The sequence below is a fragment of the Lepisma saccharinum genome, chromosome 18 (assembly GCF_977018435.1).
Source record: "Lepisma saccharinum chromosome 18, izLepSacc3.1, whole genome shotgun sequence".
NCBI lineage: Eukaryota > Metazoa > Arthropoda > Insecta > Zygentoma > Lepismatidae > Lepisma > Lepisma saccharinum.
Genome location: NC_139246.1, coordinates 22,979,179 through 23,000,347, shown reverse-complemented (window position 1 = coordinate 23,000,347; position 21,169 = coordinate 22,979,179). Strand labels below are relative to the sequence as shown.

The window sequence follows — 21,169 nt, the reverse complement described above, 5'->3', positions numbered from 1 at the left end:
GCCAAGCGTCAGGTTAACCTTGCAGCAGGTTTTATGTATCAATCCGCGCGAGAACTGAGCTCAGAATCTTCCGTGCCAGTCTTTCCTCAACCGCCGAGCTGCTTACATCGGAGACACTGAGAAAATCTACAGTATTGCCAACCGCACAACACATCAAAACCCGCATGCATGTCAAGTGGATTGTATTTTTGCTTCTCTTTGTCTCCTGAAACATAACATTTTAAAAGTACTTTCTGCGCATATATTATTTAATAAATGTGTCATTAATATAAGAGCGAAACAACTTCTAAACATGAGAGCATGTGTGTATATTTCGAGCACGCAAAAATAAAAATAAACAAAGATAAAAGTAAACAACGATAGGCCCCTCTTGAATTTAATGACAAATTATTGTTTTTGGTTTAGAAAGAAATAGATTTATGAAAAACTTGGTTGCTTCGTTCGCAATACATCCGTTACTGTAAGACACACGCACTTCAAGTTGTACCACCAAAAAAGCATGATTTGTTATTGGTGATATATACAATCAGGTGCATTGTCTGTCGCTATTACTCTGGTTTCAATTTATGAATCACTTCACTAAACCAGGATTCAAATCTTGGTCTGTCTATTTGTTGCTGATAATCACCCTTCCCTTTCTTTGCGCTGAAAAGTAAATATGCGCCTTCAACAAAGCTTTCATTGCCGCCAGTGGGTGAAACAATAAGCCTCCCCCTTCCCCTCATCGTCGGTTTCTTCAGCCCTGGCGGTGGTTTTGCATGGTGGTATCCTTCCATGGTTTATTCCCCCTTCCCCCACTCACCGAGTTGAAGGACGTCTCGTCCAAATAATAAACATGTTTCTTCTCACTGCGATATATTTTAATACCGCGGAGATTCTTTTGTCGTCAAACAACAAACAATCGTTTCCTCTTGCTAAACTCAAACCGCAAATCATTCAACACCCGTGATACAATTCGTGTGCACATTGACGGCAAATCACCTCACGCCCTGTTTTACTTTGATCTTGTTGCCGCAAGGAGGATTATGCATTTAAAACAACTTGCTTGACTTTGAAGAACATTTCCTTTCGGATGAAGCCCAAAATAACATTCGGGTAAAACCGCGCGCTGAACAGGAGATTCAGCCATTCTCGCCGCTCTACAATAAACATAGGGTTAAAATAGTGGGATGTGCAACACTGGTATCAGCGATTTCACGCGCTCTGCAACGCATTCAGTCTCGCTCGACTCGCTCTAAAGTTTCAATGTCTCTTCAACGCAATACAGATTCGAGTTGGCGAATCTGCGGTTCTAAGTTCGTCTGCACAGTGATTGCAACCAATTAAGTCCATACCTGCTAATCAATGTATTATTTTGTCTGTATATTACAAATTAAATAACTGTTTTCTTGCAAGTATGCAGTTGTGTCGGAATAGAACCCGTCTCAGTGGAACTATATTCTTGCGCGCACGTTTGGATCTACATATGCTAAAACCTGCTGCAAGGTTGACCTGACGCTTAGCTTACATTCCATTGCATAGTGTCTCCACAGCAGTGTTGCCACTATTTAAGTTCCAACCCTTGTATATCTATAAAAATTTATCCGTACCAGAGGTAAAGTTTCAGAGTTTTTCACTTGTAAAATAGCACTCAACTTTACAGAATTTTTTTTATATATATCTTTTCTAAATATTTACTTCTTTTTTGTTTTTCATGATAATTTAGAATGTACTCTATCTATCGCCGTAAAAAAAGTTATCTTAGTGCAATTGTAGGGAGTACAGGCGATCGGAGCCTGGTTCTGAACACTTCACATCCACAAAAAAAGTTGATCATGAATGTGTGGAACCTTACCTCCGCATTCCTCTGTGTGCATTCATGCTACGTTGTAATGAGAAGGGAATTGTTTTACCTTTAACCTTTAGTATTATTATTATTATTAATAATAATAATAATATATTTTCGTCGCATGTAGACAATGTGTCCCGCACTACGGCCGTGCGGTCTAAGGCATCAGGCTCCTTGAGGGACGACTGACTTTTCTCGTGAGGAAATTGGGGAGCTACGAATGAGTAGCTTAAACTGGTCATGGAAACCTACAACAGCGACAGAGGGTTTCGTCGTGCTGACCACGGCCTGGCCCTCAAGGGCTGTTGCGCCTCTGGTTATTATACAGATTTTGTGTGTGTGTGTGTGTGTGTGTGTGTGTGTGTGTGTGTGTGTGTGTGTGTGAGTGTGAATGAAGAAATTTGAGGAAACTATGCATTAAATCGTGGTTATTGTCAGTGACATGGTCAAACGAGGGTCAGCTTCTCGAACAATAATAAAATAAAATTACATTTGTGAAATATTGTAAAATTCTGCCAATAAGGATACTTTTTATTACCTTTTTCCTGTTATATTTTAGGCACGACATTGAAAATAAAAATACACTTCCAGGAAATACTTTTTACTCCCATTAATATGAATTTTGAGTGCACTTAATGTATGCTTTATATTTCTCACAAAAGGATGATGTTCCGTTCTTCCACCACCAAGCACTAACTTCCGCAACCATCATTGCTAATGCGCTACAGAAATAACAGCCCGCTATAGCACTGTCTGGTATTGTTTCAGTTATACAAAACCCTCTCTTATTCCAGTATGCATTCCTGGTATGTATTGCTAACGCGTTCGGTGAGAAATGCTACACTTTTTTTATTTATAAAACTAGCGGATTACCCGGCGTTGCCCGGGAATTTATTTATCCCAATCTTCTATTAGACAGGAAAATAATGAATTCTAACTATAGTGTAAAATGAACTTGGAGTTGAACGGCATTGGGAGTGTCGCTATTCATCTTAGCGACCCCGAAAACTATGTATTCCACACTAATATCGGTCGTTTTACATGTCACCTCTTCCCACCCCCACCCCAAGGGGTGTCAGGGGTGTCTTACCCCACAGTATTTATTTCCAGATTGAAAGTGAAACGTGTACCAAGTTAGGTTGAAATTGCTCCGGGCGTTCGAGAGTTATGCCGGAACAAACATATATACATACATATATTTTTATATATGTATATAGATTTCAAAGAGAGCCTTTGGAAACACAAGAGAATATCACTTTTTTGCTCTTACGACGATAAAAAAACTGAAGACATACTTTTAAAAAATTGTTACCATAGATTAAGGCAGAATTCAAATGTAGCTCGCTGTTATGTAGGTCTATCGCTTAAGTTTTAATTGGTGTCCGAACGATTTATTCCCGACTCAGGATTACCCAAATTAAGAACTATGGAAATTCTAATGAAAACAGTGCTATTTCAGGAATTGGTCTGTACCAGTTGGATATTTCAGTGAAGTGTTTTCCCAACTCAGTAAGTCCTACTAACTGCCTCGGGGAGGCTAAATTGGTGTTTCAAATAGTTGACACTACGCACACCTATGTAACTGCTGACCTTACCTAGCCTACAAGCAAAATGTTTGCAATATATTCAAAATATATTAGAGGAAAGAAGAAACTCCCCGTACAGCACAGTACGTTTTCTGCAAGTGGATATACATCACTTCACCTTACCCTAAAACCTTACGTGATGTATATAAAAAGTAAAGTAAAGTTTTTACTTTTCTTTACTTCTTATATACATCACGTAAGGTTTTAGGGTAAGGTGCAGTATCGAAAAAAACTCTCAAGAACCTGTTCTTAGCTCTACCCCTTGCCTCCTGAGGCAGCCGTTCCTGAATTGGAAACATTAGACGTGAAAATATCGGTTCCTGAATTGGGAAAATTACACGTGGAAATATCGGTTCCTGAATTGGAAACATTACACGTGGAAATATCGGTTCCTGAATTGGGAACATTACACGTGGAAATATCGGTTCCTGGCTTGGGAACATTACACGTGGAAATATCGGTTCCTGAATTGGAAACATTACACGTGGAAATATCGGTTCCTGAATTGGAAACATTACACGTGGAAATATCGGTTCCTGAATTGGAAACATTACACGTGGAAATATCGGTTCCTGAATTGGAAACATTACACGTGAAAATATCGGTTCCTGAATTGGAAATTTTTGTCATAGTCCCTGAATTCTTACGTCCTGAGTTGGGACGTAAAGATAATCGACAGTTTCAAGACTACTGGATTTTATTCTTTCACCTCATTCAGATGTTAAAAAGCAGAAGGGGGCACGCAATGTCAGGGATCACTCATTTCATTAAAACTACGCATCAACTAATTCGGGAATAATTTAATAATCCTAGGTCGTCCTAATTTATGATTGTACTTTAGATTCTTAGTCGTGATGTTCAACTTCCATAGGTTTTCCACGTTCAACTTGTTAAAAGTCTCGTATTATCAATAACAAGGAACAGAGAAAAGATTCTCTCAGGCTATCGACCAGGTGAATTGTGGAAAGAATTCTAAGCTTTCGAGAACTAACGTCACTCTCATCTTCAGGGAGGAAGTGCAGTGGCGGTTTGACGCTCAGGACTGCAATAAAGCTTCAAGCCTTACAACAAGAAATGTAGTCAAAGACGAGCTTAACATAAATTCGAGTTTAAAGTTGAAGCACGTAGTTGCCAATATATTTCGTACAGTTAGAACAAAGGGCGGTCAAAAAGTTTTGCACACTTCATTGTAACTTTTTTATTATTTACACTAGGTCAATGAGGTTTCATGTGAACATACTTTGGTCCTTTGAGTACATAACTATGGTACTCAATGTAACCCCCGTTTGCTGCCACACATCTGCGCCAGCGTTCTTTAAATGCCAAGAAGGCACTTTGGTAAAACTCAGGGGGCTGACTTGCACACCATTGTTTCACACAGGCAATGAGGTCTTTTTCGAATGTCTTCCCACGCAGACGAGCCTTCAGACGACCAAATAGAAAAATATTCATAGGGAGCCAAGTCCAGACTGTAAGGGGGTTGAGGGACCACTTCCCATCCCATCATTCTGATTTTCTGCAGCGTCATCGTGGCTGAGTGAGGCCTTGCATTATCGTGGTGCTGTTTGATGTCCTTATCTCTTGATGCTGAGTTCACGTCTCAGTTTGCTCAATGACAAGCAATACCACTCCTTGTTAATTGTTGACTCACGTTCCATGTTGATCCCAAGTAAAGGTTGCCATTATATATTCGGCTGATCTGGTGAGTCTGGGTTCTTTCTTCTTGGGAGAACCATGATGACGTCATTCCATCGACTGAGTCTTGCTCTCTGGATCCATATGGAATAACCATGTTTCATCCAAAGACAGATCGCCATACACAGGAAGCAGCTTTCTTAGAATTGTTGTGGTCGTGTAAAGGATTTCTATCACGGACCGTTGATGGGTGCGGCTGTCTACTTCATTGGCCATTGTGTCTCGCTGATAATTACAGAAACGAAATTTGTATAATCAACTTTTACATAAAGGACCAAAGTATGTTCACATGAAACGTCCTTGTCCTAGTGTAAATAATAAAAAAAGTTACAGTGGCTTGTGCAAAACTTTTTGACCGCCCTTTGTGCTTTTCGTAGTTCTACAATAAATCACACATACCTATTTATGTACTTAATGCCCAATGCAGGGGAAGCTTAGACTTGTATGATCGTGAGGTATAGTCCCGTACTTCCTCCTTCCCCAGGCAGACGCTTAGGTTGAAGTGAAAGGTGAAATCAAGGCACAAGATTACAGTCGCCAAGATCGAGCCCAGAGAAGGAAAGCAGTGTTGCCAGTGCTGAGAACAATTTTCATATTGTCATGTTCCACTGTAGAATGTGATATTTAGCTTGATGAATAACATCACTGACGTCAGATCATCATTGCTTATTATTCACGTCTCCAACCTTAAGTTCATAAATTCAAGTGGCCAACCGGCCTCTCCGGTGGTGCAGTGGCAACAACGTCACCTTGTAATCAAGGAATCCTGGGTTCGAGGGAGGGGGCAGAGGTTTTCATACACTCCTGTTGATTCTTCTCCGTATGAGAAACGACTTTCGTTTCTTTCTAGCTATATTTTAGATATCTTGTAGTTGTAGTAACAGTGCTAAATGAATGCTTCTGTATGTTTTTAAAACCAGAGTCTGTCTACATGAAAAATAAAAATTACTGTAGCACTTATATTTGAAAGACAAAGTGAAACATTACTTTTTGATACAAACTGGTTAGTAACATGTTCTACTTCTTGTTTTTAATGTTGTTTTGCGCTGCCATCTGTTGCAAGAAACACGAATCACAGTGAAGTATGTCGTTAATGATATACGTGAAGTGTCAGTTCTTATAGATTTCTTTGTTCAATGTTTTTCAATTCTGCCAGAGTGTTGACTCTTGTCCGGCATCCTTTGAAGCACGTTATTTTACTTCAGGCTGGTCTCTTCTTCTTCTGATTGTCCTCTTGACTCCCTTCTCCTTTGGTTTTACTTCTGGTCATATTCTTCATATTTCTCATGTTCCACGGTCCAGTCGATAGGGTCATATATATCACCTCTTCTTTTGTGTGGCTTTTCTATATATGTTTCATTGGTCTGAAAAATTTAGAATCATTGGTTACTATAAATCTCTGTCTCTGTCTCTCTTTCTCTCTCTCTCTCTCTCTCTCTCTCTCTCTCTCTCTCTCTCTCGCTCTCTCTCTTTCCATCTTGCCCCCTCTCTTTCACAAACTCACGCACAGTTTATTTTATCTCTATACTTCTCTTCCCGTAACTTTCACCCATTTTTTCCTCTCGAGTTTCTCCCTTCTTTCTCTACATTTCATTTCTGTTCCTCTTATCCTAATACTCTTTCTCTTTCCATACTTTCCGCTTTTCTATTCACACGCACACAATTGCACAACCTGTTCTTATCTTCTCTTTCGTCTTTTCCATTTATTTATTTCTCCTTCCTCATTTCCTCTCTCTCTTTCACACTCCTTTTTTGTTACCCAGTATTCAGTTTCCCTGTACTTTTCTTTCTCCCTGTCACCTTGTCTTGCTCTCTCAATCTCTCCCTCTCTCTATCACTCTTACCCTTTACTTTACTTTTACATTTTGCTTCCCCCTCACTCTCACCTCACTCTCATGCTCTCCTCACCTTTCTCTCCCCTCTTCATTTTTCTTTCTCTGCCTTTCTATTTTTGTCCATCCCATTCTATAACCCTTTCTACTAACATCTCCCTTCTCTTTTTGTTTCTCTCTCTCTTTCTGTCTTCTCTATTTCTCTCTCTCTCTCTCTCTCTCTCTCTATCTGTGTGTGTGTGTGTGTGTGTGTGTGTGTGTGTGTGTGTGTGTGTGTGTGTGTGTGTGTGTGTGTGTGTGTGTGTGTGTGTGTCTGCATCACTTTCCTACTATCCTGTCTCCCTTTACTTTTAGGTATTAATTTATTAATTATTATAAATCATTATAATGCAAGTATTTCAATGTTATTAGCCTACAACCCCCTCCCTAAATAAAGGCGACAACTATGGAAGAAGTAATTACTTTTTATCACTTACCGTTGGACGAATATTTTCTTCCTGCGAAGTAGCTGAAAAATAAACAACAACTTATGAGACTGGCGTGATAAATATTATCTAATATTATAGTGTAATAAATCAGTTTAAGACTATATAATAAAAGATAAAGGGATACTAGGAGACCAATGAAAACGCTGGATTAACGACACGTGATTAAAGGTAGGGCATAACACTCCTCCCAATGGGTTTATAATCATTTTACTTTACTTCATAAACTCAACGCAACTGTTTAATTCATCTATTTACAGTATAATTCCCATAAAATTGTGCATGATAGAATCTACAGGGCCTCCAAGATGGCGTGGTGGTAACGACGTCACCTTGAAAGCAGAGGGTCTCTAGTTGATACCAGGTGGAGGCGCATGATGGTTCGAATCCCTCTCCAATATGATTAATTTCTCTGTGCGCAAAATGGACAAAACAAGTTTTAAAAGTAGTAAATAATACATGGGTTAACATATTCCGATGCTCTTATTTTTAATTTTTGGAAAAGCGAACCTATGCTTAAATTCATGATTTCCCAAAATTGAAAACAAACGAACATCGACATAAGTTGACAAATTGTGTAGGTTTGTCATTGAAAATTTAAACAATAAATATCTTTTTTAAAAAATAACTTGTATGTGTCGCTAACCATAAAGGCTAAAAGGCATATGTATGTAATGTGTATATATGTGTGTGATTTTATTTTAAAAAGTCACAGTTTATATTGGACACATATTTTAACAACATCCTGTGGTTACATACAGAAGTCATTCTCATCTGCGTTCAGAAGTCAAATTGACACAAAATGAAGTCGTATTTGATCTCCACTTTAATGTGTATTGATTTAAGATTGCATGCATTGATGTCATTACTAAAGTTTTGCTCTTTATTCAACAATCGGAGTCTCGGAACATTCATGATTGTTGCATTGCGGTGACCCATTTCTTTTAAGAGTATGGAATTTTCCATGCGTGTTTAGGCAGGGTTGTAAATTAACCAGTCACGGAACACAAGGTCCGTTCTGTTTGACGCACACAGAGAATCATAAACTCGCCAATTTATAGCAAGTTAATTGATTACCGTGTGGATAGATATCATTGCTGTTTTTAGATTGTGTTGCAATGAACTGATTCATTTTAAAATTTCCTTTGTAAAAATGCGTACGTTATTATAGAGATTTATAGTATTCAGGAATAGCGTGGTTTGAACAAAGACAGGGATACCAGTATTAATAATTCGAATCTTTGATACATAATAACAATAAACTAAAATAATATTCAGGGTGTACCAGAAATGATAGTGCAAGCTAAAACGGTGAAACGGAGACGATAGTAGAAGCCATGGCGTAACTTGGGACCTAACTTTGAGGGGACAGAATTAAACTTGGGCCCAATTTTCAGGGGGTTGCATCAAACTTAGCTTAATTTTGAGGGGGTTGAATTACATTTGGGTTTAGTATTGATTGGACAGAATTACACTTTGATTTAGTTTTGAGAGGACAGAATTACACTTGGGTTTAGTTTTGAGGGGACATATTACACTTGGGTTTAGTTTTGAGGGGACAGAATTACACTTGAGTTTAGAAGGGACAGAATTACACTTGGGTTTAGTTTTGAGGGGACAGAATTACACTTGGGTTTAGTTTTGAGGGGACAGAATTACACTTGGGTTTAGTTTTGAGGGGACAGAAATACACTTGGGTTTAGTTTTGAGGGGACAGAATTACACTTGGGTTTAGTTTTGAGGGGACAGAATTACACTTGGGTTTAGTTTTGAGGGGACAGAATTACACTTGGGTTTAGTTTTGAGGGGACATATTACACTTGGATTTAGTTTTGAGGGGACAGAATTACACTTGGGTTTAGTTTTGAGGGGACAGAATTACACTTGGGTTTAGTTTTGAGGGGACAGAATTACACTTGGGTTTAGTTTTGAGGGGACAGAATTACACTTGGGTTTAGTTTTGAGGGGACAGAATTACACTTGGGTTTAGTTTTGAGGGGACAGAATTACACTTGGGTTTAGTTTTGAGGGGACAGAATGACACTTGGGTTTAGTTTTGAGGGGACAGAATCAGACTTAGGGCTTAAGTTTAGGGAAAGAGACTCGAAAAGTTTTCCATCCCATAAAAACAGCGTCCAGGAATATTTGCTAAATAACTGTGACGTTTGCGAAATCACAAATATTACTCTTTATTACCTTGCTCCTCAGGTTCTTTAACTTGTAAATTTTAATTAACAAACCTGAAAATTTGCCCCCTACCTTGACCCCGCCAAGTTACGCCTATGGTAGAAGCAAGTAATGTTTCAGCAAACGTGGGGTCGAGCTAATTGCGAATGTATGGTAACGATTCTCCACTGGCTTGATTGTTTGTACACATCGTATGCTTTTCACGTACCAGGTGCCATAGGCCTACTTAGTAACAATGGACTTCCCCGATGGTGCAGTGGTAGCGTCGTCACCTTGTAATCAAGGGGTCCTGGGTTCGATACCCGGTGGAGACACATAGTGGTTCGGATCCCACTTTAAACTGTGCTTTAAGTGGACTTAAAACACCAAATCAACCAACCAACCAACTTAGTAACAAATAACAGAATTAAAGGTTCACCTCGCTAGACATTAATGTTGCTATTATTACCAAGGACTGTTGTACTGTACAGTATGTTACATGTTCGACAGTGTTCAGTTCTAAACAAAGACACCTTGTAGTGCGCAAGGAGACAAGCATACGATGTGTACAATCAAGTCAGTGGTGGATCGTAACCTTACGTTCACAATCATCTCGCAAATGGTTCCTTGGCTACCCCATTTTTTTACTGAGCCTTCTTGCTTCTACTATCGTGTTTTTTCCCCCTCCGCCTTTAATCGTCTCGAATTTACTAATTACCAAACTTCTTACTAGACCTTACTAATTCATGGTGATGAAAAACTTTTAACAGATAAAAATTAACAACAAATAGAGGCTTTAAATCCCAAATCCTTTCTCTCTCTCTCTCTCTCTCTCTCTCTCTCTCTATATATATATATATATATATATATATATATATATATATATATATATATATGGATGTTTGTGTTCGTCCGAATAATGAGAAACAATGTGAATACAGTGGAATTTGACATGTGTGAAAGTGTGCTGCGAATGTGTGAATGACGGGTGATACTGCCGAATAGGGGTATTCCTTAGAAAAAAAAAAAAGTGGTTAGCACATCGCGCTGCGACGCCAAGGGTCCCGCGTTCCAATCCCGCTCGGGCTTGGTTGTTTGTGAATGTCCATTCATCAATTTCATGATTTCATCACTCATCCCCATCTTCACAAATTAGCCAAGAGGCACAAAACGCGAAGTAAAATAAACTAATTCAATAATAATAATAATAATAATAAATTTTCTTTATTCAGCGGGCGAGGTTCAGCCAAGGGCTGCTCTGCCACCTAACCCTTGTCAATATGATAATACATATGAGATGATTATAAACTTATGGAGCAGTAAGCTAAACGTAATAATAATAATAATAATAATAATAATAATAATAATAATAATAATAAAAATTTAAAAAATGAAGAAAGAAAAAATACATAGGAATTAGTTGCATACAAAAAAAAAGTGTAACTAGAAATACAAAAGACAATAGTAATAATAATACAATAATACAATAATACAATTCCTTACAGTGAGTGACTTGATACCTTCAGTATGTGCCCCGACTCTGCCATTGTTCCATTAACAGCAGATCTTTTATTTTACCTTTGAAATATAATGGGTTGTTTACACTAGCGATATTTGCAGGCAATGCATTCCATGCTTTGGGAGCCGAAAAGGAGAAAGATGATTTGTAGGCCGTGGTAGAGTGATGGGGTAAATCGAAGTTGTTCCGCTTACGGGTAACATACTGATGGATTTCCCTACGGGAATGCATCTTCTCAAACAGGTACTGCGGTTTACCTTCTGTCAGTATGCGGCGTATAAAACAGAGATAGTGCAACTTCCTTCTGTTTGCCATGGTAAGAACCTGATTATTATTTAATAATGGAAGAATATGATCGGATCTTTTTGCTTGAAAAATGTATCGGAAGCACGCATTTTGCACCATTTGTATTTTTTTACTGAGCTTTTGCGAGAGTTGAGGGCCGTAAACATTATCACAATAGTCGAACAATGGGTAGATTAATGCTTGGATGAGTCTTAGCTTGCATTCCGCAGGGAGGAAGTCACGGAAACGATTCAGATTCCTAAGTGTTCCATAAGCTTTCCTACATTGCGTTTTTACATGTTCTGTCCAATCAAAAATTTCGTCAAAAATCGGACCAAGATTTTTAGCAGTGTTATGCCTGACAATGGGCAAATTGTTTATTTTGAGCTCGATCTTAATATTTTTAATTAATGACCTTGAATAATTAGAACCAATGATTATGAAAGTAGATTTTTCTGGATTTATTTTAAGACCGTTAGATACAGCCCAGTTACTGACGATGTTCAAGTCAGAATTTAGTGACTGAAGCTTATGTTCCAACGAAGCGTAATGATCTGAGAAATATAACTGGGTATCGTCTGCGTAAAAATGTGGAGTGAAGAATCTTATGACTTGCTGCAAATCTGCAGTGTAAAGGGTGAAGAGGAGGGGGCCTAATATCGATCCTTGCGGCACGCCTGCTTTCAGCGTTATACTTTGAGACACATGAGATGGTGAATTATGTAATACGACCCTTTGACGTCTGTTAAATAGATATGTTTGAAACCAGTTTAATGTTGAAGGAGAAAACTTGTAATATTTAAGTTTGGCTAATAATAAATCATGCTGCACAGTGTCAAAAGCCTTACTGAGATCCAGAAGTACTAAGATAGTGACTTGCTGTTTATCAATGGCATAGAGAATATCATCCAAAACTTTAGCAAGAGCAGTGGCTGTGCTGTGTTTCTCACGAAATCCGGATTGCAGCGGGGGCAGTAAATTATTCGTGTTAACGTAGTTTAACGTCTGCGAATGCACTATTTTCTCGAGTACTTTAGATAGCACAGGCAAAAGACTGATAGGCCTAAAGTCAAGAAGTAAGAAGTGGCGATCTGCTTTTTCTGAAGTGGCAGGATTCGTGCTTCTTTCCACATTTCAGGAAAGACGCCACTGGAAAGAGAGGAGTTAATGACGTGCGTTAGCGGAGATAAAACATAAGGCAAAGAAAATTTGAGCATTTTAGTGCTGATACCATCTACTCCAAAACTATTTGAGCGTATGCTATAAATAGTTTTATGTACATCTTTTTCAGTTACCTCAGTAAAGTTAAAATATTGTTCAGCGGTGGAACAGGTTTTGTTCTCGAAATGCTTTATTTGCTGAGCCTTAAGTGGAGGAGGAATTTCAGATTCATTGCAAATTTTACCAAAATGGTCATTAACAGCATCTAAATCTTCAGTGGTACTTATGAGCGAGAATGTATTATCGTGAAACTTTTTATTGTTAACAATACCCAATTGTTTCAACTCATTCCATGTTTCTCTCCGGTTTAAATTTTTCCCGCCAAATTTGAAGGTAAGATAACATTTCTTTTCTTGTCTTATGACAGTTGTTGTAAAGTTCCGGAGTTCTTTATATTGTTGCCAGTCGCTTGGATTGTTCGAACGTTTGAACTTTCGTAGCGCGTTATCTCTGATTCTCATCAACAATTTAACATTACTGGTGATCCACGGTGCATTTTTCTTATTGTGTTTTACGATTTTTAGAGGTGCGTGCGTGTCAAAAAACATTTTGTATATTTGAGGTCAAAAACTCCACTTTATTATTAACATCATCAAGTGAGTAAAGCTTTGACCAATCTACATCAGTTATATCTTTTGCAAAAATTTCTTCGTTGATGGTATTAAAATTTCTACAATAAACGTAACTCGCTTGAGGTTCCGGTTTCTGCAACAAGAAATCAGCGTACGCAACGCAGTGGTCTGATTTACCGATTGGGACAGTGACGTCAGTTTTAAACAGTAATTCTGTATTGTCAACGGCTATGATGTCAAGCAGCGTTATTAACTATTTGCGTTAGACCAAATGAATCAAAAATCGATCTTAAAAACCGTGTTTCTGGTTTATTCGGGATGAGATAATCGCGGTTTACATCTCCTAACAGGAAGAGATTATCAACTAGTGGATAGATTTCGGACATTAATTCTTCGAACAATGTAAGTTTTGTGTATGGGACATTGGGCGGTCTGTATATGGAACATACGCCAAACTGTTTATTCATGTACTTCAGAATCAAAGTTAATGTTTCGATGCCTTCAGTATTTACTTTCGTCTCTATTGTTCGAACAGTTAGGTTAGATTTATGAAAAACTACAATTCCGCCACAGCTTTTCTTGGTTCTATCAATCTCTAAATTTAAGATCCTAAAAGCAATAATTGAAGCATTCCACCGAATAACGCTGCATGGCACATTTCAGTGAATGCGAGAACAACGGATAAAACCTGTTGTATGTTACTGGACTACAGTAGAAACAACATAAAACCTTATGCAAACACAGTAGCAATCTTTGGGCAACATCCGACCTTATGACTGGCCAGCTTGTAGCCTGTAGAAGCAGGGCCGCAACATAATTTCACTGGTAACTCAGCACATTCCCTAAAGTGCCATAGATCTAACACAATAACTTTTTTACCATACTTACACTATTATTTGGAAACCAATGATTATTCTGGTCTCCGAATAATCATTGGTCCATTTTCTGGTATGATTTTAAATCATACCTATATGTAAAAATATGTAAAAAAAAAATAATAATTACAAATAAGGATAAAGAACGAAGATAAACGGGGGAATCCGGTAAATATTTCGTGTCACAGACGTTCCGGTATAATTTAAGGCTCCGGGACAATAGCGCATACCTCGAAGGCATTTTCTGTACTTTTCACCGTTGCCGTCTACGCTATAACTTTTGGTACATCCTGTATATATTTAGACGAAAAACTTTACAGCGTATATGAAACTACCTGACATCCCATCTCGAATTTCGAACATTGTATTATTATATTAATCGAACATAGCACTGGCATCAATAACTGAGCTGTTAGTGTTATGCCATAATGGACCAATAGACTTTAAGTTACAATCATGATTATAAATCTCTTACGTGCATACGGAAGAATATGTTATTACGATCAATTAACTGTCTACATATTTTTGTCATTACCATGTAAAACAAGACATGGAAGTGTGCATTTCCTATTAATATAATTGCAAATCAGACAGCAATTACATGTATAACACTGTCTTAGAAATTCAGAATTAATTGTTCTACTTGTCTGCTCACCATCCTTTAACGCTGTACCTTCCTTGCTACCATCAACATCTTCAGCATAGACAATGAACTCAGGCTGCAAGAACAAAGCAAGAAAGTTAAATAAGAATTGGTTGGCTGGTTGGTTGGCTGGTTGACTGGCTGGCTGGCTGGTTGGCTGGTTGGTTGGTTGGCTGGTTGGTTAGCTGGTTGGTTGGTTGGCTGGTTGACTGGCTGGCTGGCTGAGTGGTTAGCTGGCTGGTTGGTTGATGTTTTAAGTCCACTGTATGAACAGTAAGGCTAACCACGACTGGACCTACAGCTTTAAGTTGGGATCCGAACCACTATGCACCTCCACTGGGAATCGAACCCGGGACCCCTTGATTACAAGGCTACGACGGTTCCACTGCGCCATCGGGGAGGCCCAGTTAAACAAAAAGAAGCATTTCTTGGGACTCTTTGTTTGTTAAGCACTGATTACTGAGTACCAAGTAAAAAAAACTGTTCAAATTTATAAATAAAATGTCAATTTATGGATATTTTGGAATCTAAAACTGGTTTCGATAAGACACGCGTTCATTGGTCGAGCCCTCTCGAGTTCTACTTGTGCAGAAGACTAATTTCCGGTTGCTTGCTCCAGAAATTCCCGAGACAGAGTTTATCGGTCTCGTTCTCGCACGGTAAGCCTCGGTTTTGTCTCGTGTCTTTAAAGTTTTCACAAATCTGACTTCACCACTGAATTCCTGGTGAAATTCTAGCCCAAACCCATACCCCACATTGCCCCCTTTCCATGTAAAGAAATGAAGTTGGATCCAAGATGGCGGTCACCAAGATGTCGGACGTTGTCATTACATGCACCAAAAAGTTTCCCCCTAGGCCTAACATATTACTACCATTATTAATTGCTGCAATCTACACTCCCTTTCAATGTATAAGGGGTGGTCAGGGACTTTTGACTCACCCTGTATATAGTGTAAACAGCATGTACAGTCACCGGATATAAAAATGGGACACATAGATCCTGAAATGCTAGCTTCCCTGCAAGGCGTTATTGGTGTTGCCTAACTCAACGGCGTTAAGTGGATTTTAATAGCTACTATTAGAGTTAGACAACCAAGTAACAACTTGCAGGGAAGAGAGTATTTCAGTATCTAGACGTCCCATTTTTATTGCCGTTGAGTGTACATTGTGTCGCAGGAAAAGCCAAAATATCACTGTGTAGAGGTCATTAAGACAACTTTAATTAACAAAGTTTTTTGTTTGACTCCTCATTTCGACGTTATGAATTCTCGAGAAATGGGAATTTATCATAAATATGTATGCAACAACGCAGCACAGGTTTACACTTCGCTTTTCATTAAGATTGTTGTTTTTAATTTTATACATAAAGTGCTCGAAATTGGAGAATGATAGATACACTCTAGATGGGTAAATTTCCGTGAAGCATTCTTCTATTCAGGCCCAAAGCTTGAAGAAACTTCCTCAAGCATATGATAATGTTAGGTTTGCCACGCGAGTCTTGAAGCCTAAAGTCGCATATAGTCTGCGTCACTGCTGTAAGGCTAAGTATTTTATCTCAGATTTTTCCTATAGCGATTACATAAATACAGGATCCATCCTGCTCTGTCACTACAGGCAATAGTAGAATGGTACACTTAAATAAAGCCATGAACTGGTTTCTTACCTCTCATTGTCGTATTGGGCTTTCGTTGCGGTTAACCTTATGGTAAAAAGCGACAATAATTATTCATCGCTCTAGGCCTCTCCGATGGCGCAGTGGTAGCGTCGTCGCCTTGGAATCAAGGGGTCCCAGGTTCGATACCAGGTGGAGGCACATGAAGTGGTTCGGATTCCACTTTAAACTGTAGGTCCAGTCCCGATTAGCCTTAGTGTGCGTAAAGTAGACTTAATACACGAACTGAAATTTATTCATCTTTGCGATCACGGTAAGGAAACAGTAAAGAAACGTGTACAATGGAAATAGAACACTTACCGCTTGGAATAGGTAGACAAGACACGCCGCTAAACAGGCCAAAATTGTCTTCATTTTGAGTCGAGGCGTTGACTGATATTAACAAAGAATTCACCACATCTTGTCCAATTTTTCTGTCCCACTTTCAGCAAGGTTACTTCATACAGGTGCTGCGTTGAAAGCGAAAAGGAAATAGCTTTTATGATTGCACCATTATTGCCTGCTGAACGTGATTTCTTTTGGAAAAGGCTGAAAAATATGTTGTGAATGTGTTTTCAATGTCATGTATTGTCAGCGGAAGCGAATCAAATGTACAGGAAATGGCGATTTTCTGAAAGCTAAATGTGGTTTTGAAATCTTCTGGCGAACGGAGGGCCCGAACCGTTTGTTGCAAATTAGCCATATGTAATCAAAGTTTCCGCCAAGCTGTCAACAGTAGGGGGTCGAGTTGCTGTAGGTGCGGTCAGTGTGTGCGTTTCCATTTTTAATGAATAAATTCCTATTTTTTGTGACAATTTTTACGTAAGAATCAATTAACTTGTACCTTGCAAAAAAAAAACATACTAACGCTTATGCTTTTGTCCGTTAATAAAGCAAAATTATATGTACAGTGGGATCCACTAGTATTACTCGGCAAATTGTCCATGACTATTTTGATTAATTTTTCTCTTACATCCTATGTATTTTTAAGTAATGGATTTTTATGAGTGCTGGTGCAGAAGTTGTCAACAGCTTGTATTGAGTTTTCTTTGAATTCTTGAAGCTCTTATTGGGTTAAATGAAGTTCACGAACATGGTGATGGACAATTTGCATAGATCCCACTGTACCCATATATTGTCTAGCTTTCGTTTTTGGTAATAGTTTCATAGGAACAAATTTCAGATTTGCCCCCCGCCCCCTCCCAAATTGAATAGCCTAGCTGCGTCCCTGGAAGGTCTTGATCCTCAAAGAGCTGTAGCAACACCCTGGATTCCTTGAAGGAAACACTCGTCCCGCGGAATCGAGGCTGATGTAACCGCGCAGTGGAAACGTCCCAGAGTGTGGCCCTATGCGTCTCGAGAATGTTCATTGGAAATTAAGATCTTAAAATTACTACCAGCATTTCTTTCAAACAGATAAACTTGAAGTTTATTCATTGCAGGGTGGATAAGAATCACGATTTGTAATTAAATAATCATTTTTGTTGATTTCTTATTTATATCTTTTTTATTTAAAAAAACATGCTTATATTAATTGTATTGTTCTTGGCACCATACACATAGATACATGATTTTTTATAGTAAGTCTTTTTCTGGTAAACGTCCCTGTAAAATATTTGAATAGTTTGAATAAAGCAAATAAAAATATATGTAAATATATATTTTTTTAATTTCTGATACTGTATATATGAACCTACTATGGAAATGTTTGTTGGGAGTGTTAATGAAACCATAATATTTTCAGTAACTTTTCTTTAAGTAAAAATAAAACATTATGGATGTACTAAATAATTAAAATATTTTTTTTAATTTTTTGTAGCTGAATTTTGGTGATTGTTTTAATGATAGCTTGCAAAATATCAGCTGCCATATTTATTTATAGTTTATGACGACACTTTTTACGGTTTAACACGATTAATATCTTGTATATTATTATACAACAAATGTTTGTTATTTTTGCCTATAAAGATTATTGAATTTTAAATCAAGAGAAATTTAGTGTGGTTAAAGTAAACATATTACATTTCCTTTCGTATGAGCTTCACCCCACCAGTACATACAGGTTGTATCATAAGTAATAACGCAAACTGACGGGTCCGCAAACGAGCCGTTTTCGAGATATTCGGCACCTCACTCAAAACCCTCGTCACTAGAGTGGACGTTCTGCAGAGAGATGTTGGCTCCCTTACGAAACGTGTGGAGGAACTGTCTCAACAAAATAACTGGCTGGAACAAAGACTGGACGACCAAGAAGACAGAAGCCGACGCGATAACTTGGTGTTATACGGTGTTGAAGAAGGGGACTCGGGAGAAGACTGGAGCCAGACGGAGACAAAAGTGCGAACAATAATTAAGGACAAATTAAACATCGATCTGCAAGAGGATTCCATCCAGAGAGCGCATCGGATAAACACAAACAGTAACCGAGGTCCTCGTCCCATCGTCTGTCGCTTTTTGCGATACAAAGAAAAAGAAAAAGTTATTGGATGCCGCAACAAGCTGAAGGGAACGAAGATATTCCTGGAGCAAGATTTCTGTTATTCCACTCGCAAAGAACGTCAAGGATTACTCGAGCATATGCACCGAGCCCGGAACGCTGGTCACCGTGCGTACATTAGTTATCGGGAGCAAAGTGAAAGCGGAGGTCAAGAACCCTCACCCCTCGTTCGTCCAGGAAATCTAGGAATGCAGGATGGAAGGGGGAGCAAGTGGGCAAGAGGTAGCGGTCTCCGAGCTCTTTGAGGATGTCAAGGTAGCCACGCCCAGCGCAACTTGTCAGGTAAGAAGTTTACTTCACCTGTTCTTGTCCCTGCTTTTGTGGAGACGTCAATCAATCTCGCTAGAACTGACCCATCCAAAACTCTGTGCGACAATGAAAAAAACAAAATTAGCATGAACATAATTTATCAGAATCTGAGAGGAGTTCGATCAAAAACCAAACAGTTCTTTTTAAGTGTATTGAGTAACAATTACGATGTGGTGTTGTGCACGGAAACGTGGCTAAATTCTTCAGTTTCTGATTCCGAACTACTCGACGATAGATATAGCGTCTTCAGGTCAGATCGCAACACGTTAGAAACTGGCAAAACTCTAGGTGGCGGTGTCCTCATCGCCATAAAGAAAAAATTTAATCCTGTAATGGTCGATGCTCTTTTACACGAACAAAGCATTGGCAGTTTAATTATAAAATTTATAACAGAATCTGGTCGCGATTGTTACATGTGTGTAGTGTATATTCAACCTGCATCTCCCGTGGCCGTATACGAGAACTTCTTTAGTCATATAACTGCACATTACCCTCTGGGTAGCCCGTTGGTCATTGCCGGTGATTTCAACATCCCTGAAATTAAAAATTCCAACACGGAGTTGCTCACGTTAGGCGCACAATGTCGCGAACTGAAATATTTCCTCGATTTCAACGACCTGAAAAGCAAAAATTCCATCCAGAACGCCAATAGTAGAACTCTCGACCTAGTCTTAACAAATATTGAAAATACTAAAATATTTCGCCAAGAGCCTCTGGTAAGCGAAGATAAACACCATCCGGCTCTAGAAATAACTTTAACACAAACCATGCCTAAACAAAGAGCTTTAAATCCAAACATCCAACGATATAATTTCAAGAAAGCAGATTTCATTAATTTGTATCGGAAACTCGAATTAGCTGACTGGGACCAAATAAAAGAATGCAAAGACGTAGATATTGCCGTTGATAAATTTTATGAAATGATCGAAAGCATTTTTAATGAATGTGTTCCACGCTCTCGCTCCTCTGTAAAAAAATCTTACCCATGTTGGTTCACGCGGGAAATTATTAAAAATCTGAAAGCAAAATCACGTCACCACAAAAAATGGAAACAAAGAATGGGAAATGTAACACATCACGAAATTAAGTATAAAACTTTAAGAACGAAATTAAAATGGGAGATCAGTAAAGCTTACCAAAACTATATTGAAACTTCAGAAATCAATCTTGCTCACGATACTAACCAGTTTTGGTCCTTCATTAAAAATCAAAGAAAAAATCCACCCGTGCAGCCAACTAAGTATAATGATAAAACCATTGACGATAATGAAAGTATCCAAGATCTCTTTGCAAAGTATTTTGAATCCGTATATTCCAAAGAACCATCTATCTACAAAAAATCCGCATCCTAATGTAAACATGAACTCACTTCCTAGTATCTTAAATATCTCTGAAATATCACTAAATGAAATTGAGGAAGCCATTAAAAAACTGAAACCTAAAAAATCCGCCGGCCCTGATTCAATCCCCCCGTATGTAATTAAAGGATGTTCGGAAATTCTTAAGAGTGGCCTGGAGGTTGGCATGAAAGTACACTGCCCTCCAGAAATTAAGCAACAACAAGAAAATGTAAGGTAAAAGAAAAAACAGTTGAAGAAAAGAGAAGAAGAGTGGTGGGCACGCTGAAAGAAAGCAACGAATGCGTTAGGGAAAACAGGTGAGTCATAAAGTGCGATCATCGTGCCCTCGCACGGATTTCTGGCGTACCAGGTATGGGAGTCGAAGAAGCGCGTGCACGGAAGAGGTGTGTGTCTCTATCTGGAGAGTGCAGAGGTGAGTCAAGTTCGCGGAAAGGGTCGAATATGGCAACCAGGCATCATTTGGCTGATGAATTAAGGTGGCGTGCCATCGGTAGACTAGAAGCCGGGCAGCGTCAGGTCGAAGTGGCCAGGTGGCTCAATCTCGATCGTTCAGTTGTCAGCAGGTTATGGAACAAGTTCCAGAGAATGCAAAATGCATCGCGGAGTTTCAGTGGAGGTCGATCGCGTGTGACATCGGTCAGGGA

General features: G+C 38.8%; 1 long non-coding RNA gene across 1 annotated transcript; it reads right to left on the bottom strand.

Moving 5' to 3' along the window:
- Window positions 1-5,936: 5,936 nt before the first annotated feature.
- Window positions 5,937-16,856, bottom strand: LOC146002469 (uncharacterized). Its single transcript, XR_014443713.1, has 4 exons — window positions 16,680-16,856; window positions 14,720-14,783; window positions 7,418-7,449; window positions 5,937-6,473 (listed from the first exon to the last, which is right to left on the bottom strand). It is a non-coding gene; the product is annotated as an uncharacterized LOC146002469 (long non-coding RNA).
- Window positions 16,857-21,169: the final 4,313 nt, after the last annotated feature.